The 18640-nt window shown below is 43.2% G+C and overlaps 1 long non-coding RNA gene across 1 annotated transcript; it reads right to left on the bottom strand.

The window, feature by feature from the left end:
• Positions 1 to 567: 567 nt before the first annotated feature.
• On the bottom strand, positions 568 to 4475 carry LOC115647471. Its single transcript, XR_003999325.1, has 4 exons — positions 4406 to 4475; positions 3149 to 3236; positions 1736 to 1859; positions 568 to 789 (listed from the first exon to the last, which is right to left on the bottom strand). It is a non-coding gene; the product is annotated as an uncharacterized LOC115647471 (long non-coding RNA).
• Between the last annotated feature and the right edge of the window lie 14165 nt (positions 4476 to 18640).

The raw sequence follows: 18640 nt of genomic DNA, 5'->3' as shown, positions 1-18640 counted from the left end.
GAGGGTGATCACACAGCCTGATATTAGGATTTTTGTCTTATATACACAACAAGCTCCCTTATAATAATTTATTATTATAGATATACCTATCTCCTGAAACTAGAAGGGACCCTGAAGGGTCATTGAGTCCATCCCCTACCTTTACTAGCAGGACCAAGTACTGATTTTGCCCCAGATCCTTAAGTGGCCTCCTCAAGGATTGAGCTCACAACCCTGGCTTTAGCAGGCCAATGCTCAGACCACTGAGCTATCCTTCCTTCCCACACTCTCCAAAAAAGTGTTGTGATTTTTCACACTTGCTATCTGGTAACTCCTACAATGGAGACAGTCAAGAAAAGACAGCGTCTGCCTAAGGACAGGTCTACACTATGGCAGGGATCGACTCTCAGAGATCGATCCATTGGCGGTTGATTTAGAGGGTCTAGTAAATGCAGGGTATTTCATTTTATTTTTAATTTTAAAAAGATAAACAAACTGGATTTCATAAGGAGACTAAGAGAAACAGCCCCCTTGCCTCCCAAGCACACACAGACACAGACACAGACACACACACACACTCTTCAGTAATATGATCTTAAGCCAGCTTGCTTTTATTAAAAGAAGAGTAAGAAGTATGATATGGTGATACAAGGACTCCTTTCTGGAATTTCTCCAGCTCACAAGGTTCTTTATAGCCTAAATAAGCAGCACTCCAGGGTTCCGCTGAAGCAGGATCTGATGATTTTAGAAGCAAGTGGTTGGCTGCCAGATTCCCAGAGATCCTGCCTAGACAATCAGTCAAAAAATCTCCTGTACAAAGAAAAGAGAATCAGATTTTTTGATGTTGTCCTATAGAACAGGAATAATATGATGTTTGATTTCAAATGAAAGGACAGGAGGAAATGCCCAGTCACTGACTGGTTAATGAAGAGATTTCTTATTAAACTTAGCGTAGGGAATCCATTGTAGCTACTGCAACATTCAGTTAGAGAGTTTTAATGGAGATAGCTATAAGTATCTAAATGGGTGAAATCAGTGTCTATAACAAGTATACATCAGAAAAGCATGACACATCCATGTACACTTGTTCTATCAAACACACCTTGTCTACAACTGAAGGTAAAATGAGACTTATTTAGGTGATAGATCGCTAACTCTGAAGGAATGCAAGGAAACTCTAATTCTGCCTGAAGACTGACTCAGATCTGGTGGGAATTCCATGCTAGCAGCCCTGCCTGGTGATAGCACAGATCTCTGGGCATGCTCAGTGAGTTGGCCAGGAGAGCAGCCCTGCAGTTGGCAGCAAGGCCACTCCAGCTAAGATCCCTGTTTCCCTCTCTGCGGGCCCAAGGAGCTCCCACCATCACATCTCCTTCCCCAAGTGGCCTCTCTGGTGTTTTAGTGGGTGGGAAAGTCTCTGACCCTCCTAACTGTTTCTCTAGGACCTGTTCTTGCTGCAACATTAATGTGACCAGCTGAGTGGCTTGTATAATTTATGGCACCTCCAGTCACAAAGAACAGGAATAGGATGGGCTGCAGATTTGCACTGTGGCCGAGTTAACTTCACAGAGGGACCTTCCTGCTTAAACCATTCACATTCATTCGGAACAAGTTTTTTATAATTCTCTCCCTTGGTTTTCAAAAGGGGCAAATAAAGGGCTAGGAGCTGAGCTGCTTTAAAGACGGAAGGGGATTCGTCAGGTGTTAAAAGGAAAGAGAATAGTGCACATTCTTGCTCACACTGCAGGTCTCTTACCTTTGACAGCAAGAGCCAATCCAGCACTTTTTAAGGTATATAGAATTAGAGGGACATCCCCGAAAGTAACAGGAACCACCACGGCGTTTACATTCCTTTGGAGAAATTCTAGCCTGGGAGAATCCTAACAAAGAAAGAGTCTTAATTATCATTCTGCAGAGCAGGGTAAATTACAGTTGTGATGCCAGGCATTTCTCATTCACTAAGATTTGGCCAAGTCAGCTCAACTGTCTTCCAGTATGAACGTTTATCAGAGTTTTAGTACCATTTCCATGATTGCAGTTCTACCCACATTCAATGGCAGCCTGAAAGAAGAGAATGAAACAGGGACACTGACTCTCCAGCTGAAGTTTAGAACCATAGCTCAGAGCACAGGCATCTTTCACTGCTCCATGCCTTTAAGGGATGGAACTTGTTTTGTGGCGGGGGTGAGGTTTTGATTCTCTCTGGCTCTGACAGTGATGGGCCAGGCAGTACCATCAATGCTATTTGATTAAGTAGGGTGAACTGGCATAGGACTGGGTTGGGTAACTACAACTTATCGAAAGAGAAGGGCTTGAAAAAGTCCCTTCTGGTTTGAAAACCTGCCTGTCTCAGAGACTCTGTTCAGATTTTCTTTGGAAGGTTCACTCAAGAATAGTTTCCACATGAGCAATTGCCAGTTTTTGATTATACCTAAGGGGACTCTCATTTTAAAAATGAAGTTCAAATGTGCACAGCCAAATCTTGTTGATTAGTTTAGAACATTTGTTGTACTTTCACAAAACTATCTACAGCTAACAGATAGAAACTGACCCCCTAAACGATTCCTTGTCATGTCTGCAAACACTGTGTCACCCCCAGATGACATCATTTCTGTAAACAAAGCCAAGCCCCTTGTTGTGGAAGGTTTTGAGACACAGTGGAGCTAAGACATAGAGATGAGAGGCTGTCATTTTAGAGATCTGGGTTCTGTTCCTAGCTGTGTAACCTCTCAGTGGGAAGAGGCCTTACTTCATAATGTCAGGTTGTGAAGGGCACAGAATTATTAACACTAATAAACAGCAGAAGTTACAATTTAAGTCATGGTATCCTGGCTCCTAACTCTATGCACCATCTCCCAAATCCAAGGGTAGATTGTAGGGGGCTAGACTTCATCTGTCAGTATCACATCCAGACATCCAGTTCTGTGATTGCCTGTTACAAGAACAGTACATGCTATCCAGATAGAATGTGGGGTGGCTTACGCAGCAAGCCTCGGTAAATTCTGAGGAAAACACTGAGGGGACGTGGATTTTGTTTTTTCTTGGGGGCAGGAGCCAGATATCATAAGAAAAAGTTAGAATAATTTTTCTAGTAGAAAGTGTTAGACAACCTGAGTAATGGCTCCCAGATATCCATTTATATCATCGCTTGTTTTCATTGACATCTTACCTGGGGCAGTCAGGAGCACCAAGAAGACAACAGCAGAGAGCAGGTAAAGGATCTTCATGGCTGGAGGTCGGCCAGGAACTCAGAGTCACTGGAGAGAAAAGACACCAAGACAGAGAGGAGACAGAGGACATTAAGACACTGGGGATAGTGACATGACATGCTGAGCTGTAGAAATATTGCTTTAATCCAAAGGACATTTCTAAAATGAGTTCTGCAATCTTTTTTGGATCATGCGCAAGGTTAGCATTTATTTCACCTGCACCTGCAGAGTGTGGAATTACTGCACACTTACATACTTTATAGGCTTTAACGTAGCACTTAAAGGAAGTCAGAAATCACAGAAGGAAGAAGAACAGTGGTTAGATGATCATGTTTATGATATTTCCCAGCACTGACAGCACTGGAGGAAGGAGCTGGACCCACCCCTCCCTATTTGTACCAAGTCTTGGGGAGCCCAGGGCTGGTAGTGCTTGAAAGCACTCAAGCAGCACCAAGGAGGCTCCAGTCCAATTTGGCAACTGCCCCTCTTCCGGCATCTCTCTGTCTTTCCTTCCCCATTTCTCTCCTCCACCCTCTTCTCTGCTTCCTTTCCTTCCCCTCCCTGTGCCCTGATTTTTCTCTGTCTCTCCCTGTCCTTTCTCTCCCTGAACACTTCTCCTTTCAGTCTTCACCTTAACCCCTTCATCTTTCTTTCTTGCATGTTCTCTCTCTCTCTCCCCTCACCAGCATTTCTCTCCTGCCCTACCTTCTTCATCACTCCCCTCTACTCCCTTTCTTGCAGTCATCATCCCTAAAGCCAGAAATCCTCCCAATTCAAAGTTCCCACAGCCTTACTCTTAGTTAATCAGGGGGGGGATTAACTAGCACAGGGTGGCAGGGGGACACACACTGTGCATTTGGATAACTAGGATTTCTGGATAAAGGGAATTTGGATAACTGGAATTATCCTGTAGATGGTTTTAACTCAGGTAGCTTTAAAATAACCAACTTATCATTGGAATAAACATAATGTATGTAGTTTTGCTAATTCTCCATTCAAACTGGCAGGAAGGCGTGTTCTCCAGCTGAGCCTCGCAGAACCCCAAGTGGTTTCTTGAGATACCTAGAAACTTCATTCAGGTAGTTAGTTCATTCACTCAAGAGGTTATGATAGCTGTGTTCTTCTTCCTTTTCTGGATCTCACAGCCATCTCCCTAGACAGGACTTTAAAGGAAGAATTAATGGGCTGATTATCAGAGAAGCAACTATATTAGTTACCAGACAGGGGGCGCTCTCAGTAGCCAGGTGTTGACAGTCCTGTTCACTGTCTCTCTCATCCAGATATTTTTGCTTCAGGGAGTGATGCTTTGACTAAAACTGCCGGTTTTATACAGTTTCCAAGGGCTTGGTTTCTTCTTGGCAAAGCTGCTGTGGGCCAATCAGAAGGTGACCCCTGCTTCTGGGGAAGATTTGAAATGTCCAACCACAATTTGGACGTTGGAATTCTTGCAGCACTTTCTGTGGAAAATTCCATGGTCTTTGTGCAAAACATGTTGTGCCATCCCAGACTGTGTAAGACATGTTAGGCCACTGTGGTTTGTGCAAAACATCTTGGGACATATAACGAATACCTGCTGGTTCAGCTCTGATCAGCAACTTACTTCTGCAGACCACTTCCCAGGAGCCTCCCTGCAGTGTGGTGCTTGGACAACTTGACATGACTCCATGTGAAACAATACTAGTCAACAGTACAGACACAAATTGTTGATGTGCCAAGCCTGGTGAATCCAGTGGTGCCTGCTGGTGCTAAATACCTCTCAGGATTCATCTCATTCACATGATTCAGGTAGGAGAGAAGGAGAAGTGATTGGACTTACACACTGCCTAGGAAAACTCAAAAGGTTCTATGCTGGATGTCAAGATACAGGGCTGCTTGTACCTCTGTCCCCTCACTGGTCTCTGATCGTTCCTCTTAAGCATTAGGTCCTGGGCACTCACCTGTCCTGGGGTGTAATTTCACAAGTCTCCCTCTCTCAGGATATGTCTACCTGAAATCAGAGGTGCGTAGCACATGGACACACACACGGACTAGCTTTGATCTAGCTGAGGAACCAATAGCAGCAATGCCACAGAAGCACAGGTGAGCAACTCAAGTACATATCCAGGGTCCCGTGTGGACTTTTACAGTACTTGCTGCTGCCTGAGCTGCGAGGACTTCACTGATATTGTTATTCCAGCTAGCTAAATAAAGCTAGTTCTGGTACCTCTAAATGGGCTGCATACACACCTCTGACTGCAGTGCTGACATATCTTGTGACCAGGGTTTGGGAACAGCACTCCATCTTTGCCAACCTCTTATTACCATGCAGGACGATCTGGCTTCTGCCTCTTGCCTTCGGGAGCTTGTGATAACAGCTAGTGACAAGAGCTTCTGAGAAGAAGGCGGTAGATGTAGCAAAAGGAAGAAAGCATTAGAGAATATGATTTTGAGAGAACAAAGAGCCGACACACATGTTCAGACTTATTTAAACTTACACTTCACTGTCTGTTACATAGATGGGCTTCTCTGCTGAGTTACAGGATCAGAACAGGGCTAGCTAGTGGCTTATGTGGGAAAATCTCCTGACATAACTTTACCAGTACAATTATAACTCTGTGGTTACACTGGAACAAACCTCATCTGGACACTCTTACCCCAAAGCAGTGCCTTTTTCTTGTTTATCTTATGTCTTTTTGGATGGGGTTTGCAGCAGAGGTGACCTGTCCATCTAATCCCCCAGTCATTGCATCCTATTGCAGTTCATGACATTGACTGTGCTGGTCACAACTCTTAACGCCACTGTTTAGGGACACAGACGCTGGGAGCCCCAGCCCCTCTCAACAACAGCACGGATTTGTGAAATGCTGTTTTCTGAGTGTGCATCTTGGTGAGCACATCTCTATCTGTTCTCTGTTGTTGTGCACAACTGCCCAGCTGACCATGCCAGCTACACGCTGAGAGATTTAGATGTAACATCCATGGAGGACCTCTTCTATCCTCTCCTAAAGGTTTCTAAGGATGGCAGCTTTATCTTTTCCTGCATGGTAGGACACTTTCCCACACCACTTGGCTATAACTTTGACAGGCACCATTGCAGTAAATGAGATAGTGGCATACGAGCCCGGGAGACTTTGAGACACCAGCAGCAGCTGTGGTCTCTGTGCCTTTGTTATCTCAGGCATGAGCTATCAGTTAAAATCACCACCCTCTGGGGAAAACGGTGCAAGTGTTCAGTGCCAGTGCCCTATACTCGTCGTTTTATGGGACTGAAAAGTTCCCACGTCATGTCACTCACCCCAGCATGCTATACTCAGCTTGGCTGGTGCTGTGAGGGGGGCTGAGCTCAAGCACTCTGAAGCAGAAGTAGCAATAAGCATGTTTTTGACTTCCCAAGGGAAACATGTACAGTCTTATATTTAAAACCCAGTTCAGCCCCTTCCCTGCACTCTGCTCATTGCTCATTCATCTCTCACCTCTTGCCAGACTCCCAGTATTGGTCAGAGAAGGCACGGTCCAGAACGGAACACACTATGCCTTTTGGAAGGACACCATAGATGTGTGGAGAGGGATGATTACTTCCCGGCCCAGGACACTAGGCCCCTCTGTAGGGAGCCCAAACGCTACAGTGGCCTTTTTGCTGCCATAGTACATTGCAAACTCAGGTCTGTGTGAAGGCTTTGTGGCAATGAAATGTTTTTGCAAAGACTTCAGCTTTCTCTGTGGATGGTCACAGGGCAGGCTGCAGGGAGTGGGTTGGGAACCTCAGAAGGTTTGTGATGTGCATTCATTTCTGATCTGTTCTTTATCTGCTTTGTGCAATGTTTTAATTTGGTAATTGAAGGATTAAAATGAAATCTGGGATGCAGCCCTCTGCTTAATTAGACCGACACTTTGCTTACCTGCCCTACAGAGATGTTGTGAGAGGGGTTGTGCCCGTATATCTAGAACTGTATAGTTAGGATGGTACAACTTTTGTGTTTAGACGAGTGCCTATAAATCCAGCAAATCAATCACTATCTGGATATACATTAAACTACATACCAGAGACAGGACACCAGGGATAATTTAGAATCACAAGAACCGTGGGATTTATTTCCTCAGCATTTGTCTAAACGTAAGAATTGTGCTGCTAGAGCTTCAGTGGTCTGATTACTGGTCCAGTATAGCCCCAGTAATGGGGACACTGTTCTGTTGGATAAAGGGGCTTATTATACCCGGTCAGAAATCTTCTGATTAAACTGCATGAGGCACACTGATCCCTGGGGATGCAAATAACTTTGTGATCTGGAGAAATCCAGACGGGAGCCTTTTATCACCCAGAAAGAGATTGGCTTGTCACCTTTTAATAAAATCTAGTTGTTGTGAAATCACAATGCTGACAAGTGCACATGTGCCATGGCAGAATGTCTACGTGTGTGTGCGAGCGGGATGTGGGGGGTGGTTGCTGTGTTAGAGGGATTTCCCTCCATGCTCTGACTTCCCTGGTGCTTGTCATGCACACAGCAAGCAGCAGAAGGCTGAAGTGCAGACAATGCAATGTTTATTGGGGTTAATTTCCAGCAAGCATGATTCCAATTTTCCCTACCTACTTCCTGTTTGACCCCAGTTTATATAGTAATATTCTCAGCTATACCTTAAACAATTATTTTACTGAAATCTTATCTAGCAAATCCTAATACATTGTAACATAATTCTCTAACCAGTTATATCCCACTCCCCTAATTAACTTACACCTAGCAAAATTAATTATACAGCAGACAGAAACAATTAGAGAAACAGACAGATTAACAATAGAAAAGTAGGGGCCGTAAAGATAAAACAATACAGAAATGAGGGTTTCACAACCACAACCATTGATAAGTGATTCCTTACCAGACAGGATGCTCTCAAACTAAGTGTTCTTTAACCATCTTAAGAGCTGTTTCTTTATCTGGTGGTGATGGGCACTATCAGGACAGAATCGTCTTTCTTACAGCCCAATAGCACATGATTTCAGTGTGACTGGTTTGGGATGTGAGGATGTGACCGTTCGCTTCTCAGTTTACGGCTGGCCCTGCTGCTTAGTCTAAGAACAAGGCCTCAGACTATCCTAGGGTACGTCTACACTACAGGATTATTCTGATTTTACATAAACCGGTTTTGTAAAACAGTTTGTATAAAGTTGAGTGCATGCGGCCACACAAAGCACAATAAGTCGGCGGTGTGCTTCCATGTACCAAGGCTAGTGTCGATTTCTGGAGCGTTGCACTGTGGGTAGCTATCCCGTAGCTATCCCATAGTTTCCACAGTGTTCCCAGCCCATTGGAATTCTGGGTTGAGATCCCAATGCATGATGGTGCAAAAACAGTGTTGCGGGTGATTCTGGGTAAATGTCATCACTCATTCCTTCCTCCGTGAAAGCACCGGCAGATAATCATTTTGCGCCCTTTTTCCCTGGATTGCCCTGGCAGGTGCCATAGCATGGCAACCATGGAGCCTGTTTTGCCTTTTGTCATTGTCACCGTATGTGTACTGGATGCTGCTAACAGAGGCGGTACTGCAGTGCTACACAGCAGCATTCATTTGCTTTTGCAAGGTAGCAGAGAAGATTACCATCCCTATTGTACTGTCTGCTGTGCCATTGTGAATTGGTGATGAGATGATGCTATCTGTCATTCTGTACCGTCTGCTGTGCCATTGTAAATTGGCAATGAGATGACAGTTATCAGTCATTCTGTACCATCTGCTGCTGTCATGGGTGCTCCTGGCTGGCCTTAGCTGAGGTCGGCTGGGGGCGCAAAGACAAAAATGGGAATGACTCCCTGGGTCATTCCCTCCTTTATGTTTTATCTAAAAATAGAGTCAGTCTTGCCTAGAATATGGGGCAAATGTACCAGAGAACCAGAGAGCACAGCCATTCCATGTCAGATCCCACAGAAATGATGAGCTGCATGCTATTCTAGGGGGTGCCCCTGCAACAATCCCACCCATTGCTTCCCTCCTCCCCCAACCCTCCTGGGCTACCGTTGCAGTGTCCCCCCATTTGTGTGATGAAGTAATAAAGAATGCAGGAATAAGAAATACTGACTTTTTAGTGAGATAAAATGAGGGGGAGGTAGTCTCCAGCTGCTATGATAGTCCAGGCAGTACAGAATCTTTTCTTTAGACATGAAAGGGGGGGAACTAATGGAACTCAGCCCCCAGTTGCTATGGTGAAGACAGTTACCAGCCATTCTGTACCATCTGCCAGAAATGACTGGGAGTCATTCCTATTTTTACCCAGGTGCCCCTAGCTGACCTCACAGAGGCCAGCCTGGAGCACTCACAGGATGATGAAAACAGCTATCAGTCATTTTGTACTGTACCATCTGCCACTGGGGAGGGGAAGGGAGAGGATGCTTCTGTTCAGTGCTGCAGCACCGCGTCTACCAGCAGTATGCAGTAGACATAGGGTGACATTGAAAAAAGTCACGAATGATTTTTTTTCCCTTTTCTTTCACGTGGGGAGAGGGAGGGTAAATTTACGAGATATACCCTGAACCACCCTGGACAATGTGTTTGACCCTACAGGCACTGGGAGCTCAGCCAAGAATGCAAATACTTTTCGGAGACTGTGGGGACTGTGGGATAGCTGGAGTCCTCAGTTTCCCTTCCCTTCCTCCATGAGCATCCATTTGATTCTTTGGTTTTCCATTACGCTTGTCACACAGCACTGTCCTGTGGCCTCTGTCTATCATAGCCTGGAGATTTTAAAAATGCTTTGGCATTTCGTCTTCTGTAACAGAGCTCTGATAGAATAGATTTGTCTCCCCATACAGCGATCAGATCCAGTATCTCCCATACGGTCTATGGTGGAGCTCTTTTTGGTTTTGGGACTGCATCGCCACTCATGTTGATCAGAGCCCTACACTGGGAAAACAGGAAATGAAATTCAAAAGTTCGCAGAGCTTTTCCTATCTACCTGGCCAGTGCATTCGAGTTCAGATTGCTTTCCAGAGCAGTCACGATGGTGCACTGTGGGATATCGCCCGGAGGCCAATACCGTCGATTTGCGGCCACACTAACCCTAATCCAACATGGCAATACCGATTTCAGCGCTACTTCTCTCATTGGGGAGGAGTACAGAACCGGGTTAAATAGCCCTTTATATCAATATAAAGGGCCTCTTTGTGTGGATGGGTGCAGGGTTAAATCGGTTTAACTCTGCTAAATTCGGTTTAAATGTGTAGTGTAGACCAGGCCCTAGTGATTGAGGGCCCATACACAAGAGGATTTATGATTTTGATTCTTTGTTTTTATACCCCTGGAACTAGCTGAGTGATAAAAATACACCTAGGTTCTTAAAGTATAGGTCTTTGCAGGTTGCTGTTTATATCCTACTCCTTAGAAATCCATTGTTTTAAAGAAAAGAACAATACAAACAAATGAAAACATACTTATCTTCGTGGAATGTTGAATCCCTATAGATAAGTATGTCACCCTGGTCTCTGAAGCTGTTTGTGTTTCTAAGAACGCACATCAATTGATCTGAATCTATTTCTTGTACATGCTTAAAATCCTTTTCATTTCTTGGTTTCAAGAGGAGTTGGTTCTGGCAAAGCTTGTCTGTATGACCTATGCCCTCCCATGTCATTGTTCCATGGGATTATGTTCATGGCACACAAATGTAGAAGTGAGTTAAAAAAACATAAAATACTCTTGCTGGAAGGTTGCAACGTACCCTAATTTCATTTCTTAGCATTCAGAACAATAACACACAAGAACCCCAAAACTGAGAGAGACAACGCAGGCTGTTCCCTAAAACAGAGGGGTCCACACACCCCACCTTACTCTGAGCTGGCTCTCTGCAGACTGATAGATGAGGACACAGATTGCACGTTTCCTTCCAAGCCTGCCAGCCTGAAAGCAGGATCAGGATATGTCAGACAAACTACAAAGTACAGCTTGTAATTTTAACCCAGTTTTCAATACACCACACACGGCAGCCAGATTTCCAGTCTCATTACTGTAACGAAGAATTACAGGAAAACACCATGGGGCATCTATGCTGAGCCCTCGTGCTGTATGCCAGGGCCTGCTCAGGGCAGCCCAGACTGCCCCTCTCCCTACTGTCAGTAGCTTCACTGCCAGCACCTCCACTACACAGCCCTCCCCATTGACTTCGACATGGGTCTCTGTACAGCTGTGAGGGAGTCATTCTCTGCAGAGTGGTACCATCCACGCTGCCTTCAGCAATGGTATGAACAGTTATTATGGTTATTTTGATATTTTACCACCATTTGTTACCTCTCTGTATTGAGTGGGTGCATAAAATCTGAAAATGAAGTAAATACATTAAATATTGGTTAATGGGGTATAAAAGAAATACAGAACCTGCACACACAGTCTGGTGAGAAGCTGCTTCTCTGGGGAGCTGTTTTCTGAATTCCTCTGTTTTCTGAATTTCCAAATCCCACTGAAGGCAATGGGACTCTTTCCCTTCCCTTCAGTCAGTTTGGTACCAGGCTGATGATGTTTAATGAGTGTAGATATTCAGGTTGTAATCCTGGCTCCATGGAAGTCATTGACAAAACTCCCATTGACTTCTATGGGGCCAACATATCACCCTAGATTGTAACTTCCTCCCGGCAAGGATTTATCAACTATAATGATGACACAGAAAATATGGAATTTATTATTATTAATTATGTCATAGACATCCAGGCATAGGCCAGAATCCTTGTAACAGCTTAGGCCAAACTTCTTAATACATCTCAGCTAGCTGTGGTTCATAGAGGAGTTGGATTGTGTAAGCAACAGTCACTAACTAAGCTAACCACAAAGCCATCCTAAATTGTGAAGTAACTTCCTCTTTTATAAGTTTCTTTTACATTATAAGCTTTATTCCTAGAATTTTGTAATAGAGACATAGTAGATCAAGCACTTGCCTGATATGGCAGTGTAATGAATAACTTTATAAACTATATAGAAAATTAAAATCTAGCTTGAGCCTTTTGACACAGAGCCCTGGAGACTGAGGAAGTTTCATTGCCAAGGTGATCTCACTAGAAAGAATATTGCCAGCATTTTAGCCCATGCTGTGTGTTTTATATAGAAATTGTGGGAAAGATTCCAATGGGAAGAGGTCTGCAGAAGCACACTGCTGAATAGACCTAAACCAATAGGTGTTCAGTGTGTGTCCCAACACGTGTTGCACAAACTGCTGCCCAATGTGTCTTACACAAATGGGGATAACACATGATGTCTTGCACAAAGACCATGGAATTATGCAGAGAGAAAGTTGGAAGAACTCATAAGAGATGTCTCATGTTGTCATTGGATGATGAGAAGGGATAACTTGTGTTCTAGCAGGACATTTCCAATCTTAGCCAGAAGCACTGGTCACTTTCTGATTGGTTCAGAGCAACTTTGACAAGAAGAGAAGCTAAGCCATGCCACCTCTCAAAAACTGTATAGACAGGCTGTTTGGATGAAAATGTTGCTTCTAAAAACTAAAATATCAGCATGGAAGAGACAGAGAGCACCTGATGTCACTTGGCCACTGAGAGCATCCCCAATCTAGTAACAGCTCAAGTCTCATAGGTGCAAAATCCAGAAAGAGCACACAAATGTCATAACCCTCTAAGTGAATGAACTACTGAATGAATGTTCTATCTATATCAAGAAACCAGGGGGAGGCTACTGTGAGGCTGAGCTGGAGAATTTGCTTTCATGCCACTTTCAATAGATAAGTGGCAAAAATACATGTATTTTGTTTCCCAAATGAAAACTTGGTTAGTTTAAAGCTTCTCTGAAAGCATGTACCTGAATTACATGACTAAAATGTGTGATATATACTTGCATTTCACTCAAAAATTGAATTAGAAACTGCAGTAACTCAGTATATGATAAAGGTTGCTGAAGTCTAGAAATATGTGTAACAGGAAACAGCACTTATCAACAACAAAAGATAGCTGAGAAAAAACCTGCATGTTTAAGAGTTTAGCCCAGAAATCATACAGATTTTGTGGTCAAGAGAAATGGAGAGATTCGGGCAGAAAAAGAGGACAAAACTCTCAATTGGCTTGTAAGCTAAAGATCTTTACCACCATTTAGTTAAATTTGCCTAAAAGCAAACAGTACTGTTGAAAAATAAAGAGAAGCTGGAATAGTTTAAATCATTCTTTGTATACTATGTTCGGGAATTAATGTATGACACTGATTTGATCACTAAGATTGCTGAGATAACAAGACTGTGATAAGACTTTGAATGGATGGATCTGATTGATTATTTCTTAGGAAATTGTTACTTCGCCTGATAAATTTGTTGTTCTAAATTTCATATACCAGTGCATCAAACCACCTTTGTTTTCCTTCCTGTAATTTCTTAGTTGCTTTCAATTCTATTTTGCCTAATAAAAGTAATGTGTGCAATAATTCTCCAGTCTGTCCTGCGACTGAGGAGCAGAGAAACACAAAGAACCATGTGTCAGAACTCTGTTCACTTTTCAGAGGGAATCATTGAATGTGTAGAGAACTACAGCCGTTAAAACAGTTCTGTAGCTGTGATAACTTTGTGTCCTGCAAGGTAATTGGGCTGATGTGGCCGAGTCTCAGTGAATGGGCAATTCAGTGCCCTTCATGATGGAATCACAGCTCCTCTTTACTCTTCCCAGCTGAATGATAATTAAGATTTTCTTTGTGCAGGATTCTCCTGGGCTCATGACAACAGAGTGCAACGTATATGTCTTGGAAAGTACCTGCTATACTAGGCTGTCTACTGAATAGTATAAAATCTGGAAGAGGCTTTCTAGTGGATGTTGGTTGTTTCAAGTAAGCTCGGTATTCCATATGGGAGACATTGTAGCATGAACAGAATATTTCCTCCTCTTCTTCTTGGAGCCAAGCTGTTGTTTATTGCTCTTGGGGGCTCAGCGCCCAGCCCAGGAACAGGCAGGAAAAGAGGCTTTTGGCGACTTCTGTGCTTCTCAGATTCTGGGGAGCCCCACCATATATTAGAACCACCCAAGTGGTTGATCTTCCTTAACAGCAGTTTTACCCAGGCTGCCTGTGGGTAAATCCACTGCCTGGAGCAGTGCAAAACTTTAATAGTGCTCAGACCCACAGGGATTGCCTCTTAGGGTGTGTCTGTATTGCAATCAAACCCTGTGGCAGGCCCATGCCAGTGGACTCAGGCTTGGGCTGAGGGGCTGTTTAATTGTGGTGTAGACACTGAGGCAGGAGCTGGAGCCTGGGCTCTAGGACCCTTCAAGGTGGGAGGGTCCCAGAGTTCAGTCTGCAGCCTAAGCCCAGAAGTCTACACTGCAATTAAACAGGCCCTTAACCTGAGCCCTAGAAGCCTGAATCAATGACATGGGCCAGCCATGGTTGTGTAATTGCAATGTGGACATATCCTTAGACATATCAGCTCATAGCAATTTCTCTAGTACCACCCCAAGCCAGTGCTGGGCTCAGAGAAAATGGAGACCAGTTATGATAGTTGTATCCTTCTCATGCTGTGAGAGAATTCTTCCCCAGCCCCTTGTTGTGTGGAATCTCCCATACGCTGCTGGAGCAGTATACTGGGGCAGGGTTTGGGGCTGGAAACAATCTGTTATCCACTCTGTGTTTTCATTTTAGCATAGGAAAATCCACCAGGGAGAACAAAAGCAAAGTCTCTATGATAGTGTTTGTCTCCCTTGTATTTGGTCGCATGTAGTTAGAAATTAAGAAAAAAGTGAAAACAAATGGGAAATGGGGTGAGTAGATAGTAATCAATATAAATTAGAAGTAATAAAGTGCAGAAATATGAAAATGGAAGCTAAGACACGGGGGAAAACTCCATAGCTGGCAAGGCCAAGGATGACAAGGAGTTCTTTAAAGTATTTCAGGAAGAAAAGAGATTCTAACAAAGGTACAGGCCCATTATTCCTTGGAGACAGAAAAATAATTCAGACTGATGCAGAAAAAGGCAGAAATGTTCAATACATATTTTTCTGTATCTGGAAAGAAGTATGGTGTTTGCATATCAGATGAGGATGAGACAGTGTATAAGTAACTAATGAGGATGTTTAAAATCTTCTACTAGAGAAATCTATTTAACTGCTAACAAAATTGGTGAACGATACAAGGTTTGGTGCATTGATAAATAAAGTTGAGGAAAGGGTTGTCATCCTGAGTGATCTGGTTCGCTTGGTAAGCTGAGCCTAATAAAAAAAAAAAAGCATTTTAATACAGTCAAATGCAAGGTCATACATCTAGCAAGAAGAAATGCAGTCCAGACCTACAGAATGGGGAACTGTATCACTGGAAAGCAGTGACTCTAAAAAGGATTAAGGGTCACAATAGACACACAATGTTACCTGAGTTCCCAGTCCAATTTTTTGGCAGAAGGTTTAATGTGATCCATTGATGTATGAACAGGGGAGTAGGGAGTTGAGTTGGGAGGTGAAATTCTTCTGTATAGTGCCCTGGTGAGACTGATACTGTAATATTGTGTCCAGTTCTGTTGACCACAATTCAGGAAGCACGTCGATAAACCAGAGAGGGTGTAGAGAAGAGCCATGAGAATGATTAAAGAATTGGAAACCAGGCCTCAGAGTGATAGACTGTAGCAGTTTCATCTAGTTAGCACAACCAGGAGAAAGTTAAGGAGTGACTAGATCACAGTTTTTAAGTACTGACATGGGGAAGAAAAATTTCATAAAGGGCTCTTCAAGCTAACAGGCAAAGGTACGACAAGATACAATCTCTTGAAGTTGACACTACACAAATTCAGACTGGAATTAGGTGAAATTTTTAACAATCAGGGTAATTAACCAATGTAACAAATCTAATGGTGGATTCTCCATCTCTGAGTTGCTCTGTGTTACAGTGACCGGGGTAAATCAGGAGTAACTTCACTGAAGGCAGCATAGTTCTATTTGGATAAAACTGGCAATTGATTTTCCATAGAAGACTAGAATAAGTTTACATCATGGAAATATCTCGGCTATTTCAGTCAATCATCTGATCTCCCAAAAGCCTGTCCAATGTGGGCCTGTCCAAGTGTCTTCCAGTGTGCCCATGGGATCACTTGAGTGAGCTGAGCAGGATTTGGCCCTTGTAGGGTGAGAGTTCACAAGATGTGGCAGTAAGAGCTTTGCTGAAATCCCAACACGTTACATCAATAACGTGCTGCTCAGTCACTCATTTGAGAATTCCACCACACAAAACTGTCAGGTGTGTCTGGCAAGGCTTGTCCTCTCCAAACCTATGTCCTGGTCCTGTCCAGGGTTCCATTATCCCCTCCCTAGGGACTCTTTTCTTTTTCTTTTATACTTTGATCTACCAGAGTAAAAATGACTTATAGGATAATCATTCCCAGGATCACTTTGTTGCCCTTTGTTGCACCATTAACCAGGAGGGATATTTTATGGATCAGTCACTAGAGGGAACTGAGAAAACCCAGGTTCAGTTTCTAGCACACTCAAAAATAAATAATGTAAAACTTTAGAACCTACAAGTCCACTCAGTCCTACTTCTTGTTCCGTCAATCTCTAAGACAAAATAAGTTTGTTTACATGTGCAGGAGATAATGTGGCCCACTTCTTATTTACAATGTCACCTGAAAGTGAGAACAGGCTGTCACCTGGCACTTTTGTAGCCAGCGTTGCAATACATTGACATGCCAGATATGCTTGACATTCATATGCCCCTTCATGCTTCAGACACCATTCCAGAGCACATGCTTCCATGCTCATGACACTCGTTAAAAAAATAAAGTGTTAATTAAAATTGTGGCTGAACTCCTTGAGGGAGAATTGTATGTCTCCTGCTATGTCTTACCCACATTCTACCATATATTTCATGTCTCGGATGATGACCCAGCACATGTTTGATTTACGAGCACTGTCACTGCAGATCTGACAAAACACAAAGATGGTACCAATGTGAGATTTCTAAAGATAGCTACAGCACTCAACCCAAGGTTTAAGAATGTGAAGTATTTTCCAAAATCAGAGAGGGATGAGGTGTGGATCCTGGTTTCAGAAGTTTTAAAAGAGCAACACTCAGATGCGGAAACCACAGAACCCAAACCACCCAAAAAGAAAGTCAACCTTCTGCTGGTGGCATCTGACTCAGATGATGAAAATGAACATGTATCAGTTCTCACTGTTTTGGATCATTATCGAGCAGAACCCATCAGCATGATGCTTGTCATTTGGAATGGGGGGTTGAATAATGAAGGGACATATGAATCTTTAGTTCATCTGTCACGTAAATATCTTGAGACATCGGCTACAACAGTGCCATGTGAATGCCTATGTTTACTTTCAGGTGATATTGTAAACAAGAAGCGGGCAGCATTATCTCCTGCAAATTGTAATCAAACTTGTTTGATTCAGCGATTGGCTGAATAATATGTTGGACTGAATTGACTTGTAGACTCTAAAGTTTTATATTGTTAAATTTTTGAAAGCCGTTATTTTTTGTACATAATTCTACATTTGTAAGTTGCACGTTCATGATGAAGAGATTGCACTACAGTACTTGTATTAGGTGACTTGAAAAATATTATTTCTTTTGGCTTTTATAGTGCAAATATTTGTAGTAAAATAAATATAAAGTGAGCACTGTACACTTGGTATTCTGTGTTGTAATTGAAATCAATATATTTGAAAATATAGAAAACATCCAAAAATATTTAAATAAATGATATTCTATTATTATTTAACAGCTTGATTAAGCCATTTGGAAAAGTGACCATCTGTTTCTAGGCACATGTACAGTGCATACATCAATGGGGCTCTGATCCACATTGAGGCCTCTAAACGTGACGATACTAATAATAGATGAAAGCACATTTTTAGCAAAATGTTCTCTGGTGCTGCATAATAACAACCAGCCATTGATCACGACAACCTGCATAATGACAGACCCTTTGGACTCACAGAAAAAGCTCACACAACAAATGTATCAGATAATGGTGGAATTCATGGGTGTTGTTCCAAAGAACTCAAGCCAGCATGAGACACCTGATGTAACCTAAAGAGAAAATCGATTCTGTAATTTCCACTTGACAAACTCACAGCCTCAAAGCACCCCCAGGAGTCCTGTGTGAATAAACCCGCTCCTCCACCTGCCCAGCAACCAAACTCTGCCTGCACCTTAAGAACAGCTTCAAGCACCCCCAGCTGTCCAAACCATCTTCACCCCACCTGCAATTCTCCTCATACCTAAGGCTATGTCTGCACTGGAGATGGAGGTGTAAGTTTGGTTAGCCGCTCTGAATACATGCCTAGGGTTTCAGATGGGATCATACTTGGGGCGGTTGGCCAGTTCCACCACTAGTGCTGCCATGGCTGCATTTCTATTTTTAGTGCACAAGCTCAATCAGCACTTGAGTGGGTACTTCTCCTCAAGCTGGAAATGACACCTCCACCTCCCGTGTCGACACAGGCTTAAAGGATGTGAGAGCTGATAAACTCTGTGCAGCTAGGGAGGGGAGAGGGCTCATAATCCATGGTCTATCT

This window comes from Gopherus evgoodei, chromosome 3, assembly GCF_007399415.2.
Source record: "Gopherus evgoodei ecotype Sinaloan lineage chromosome 3, rGopEvg1_v1.p, whole genome shotgun sequence".
Lineage (NCBI taxonomy): Eukaryota > Metazoa > Chordata > Testudines > Testudinidae > Gopherus > Gopherus evgoodei.
The sequence above is the reverse complement of the archived record's forward strand: the minus strand, read 5'-3'. Positions and strand labels throughout refer to the sequence as shown.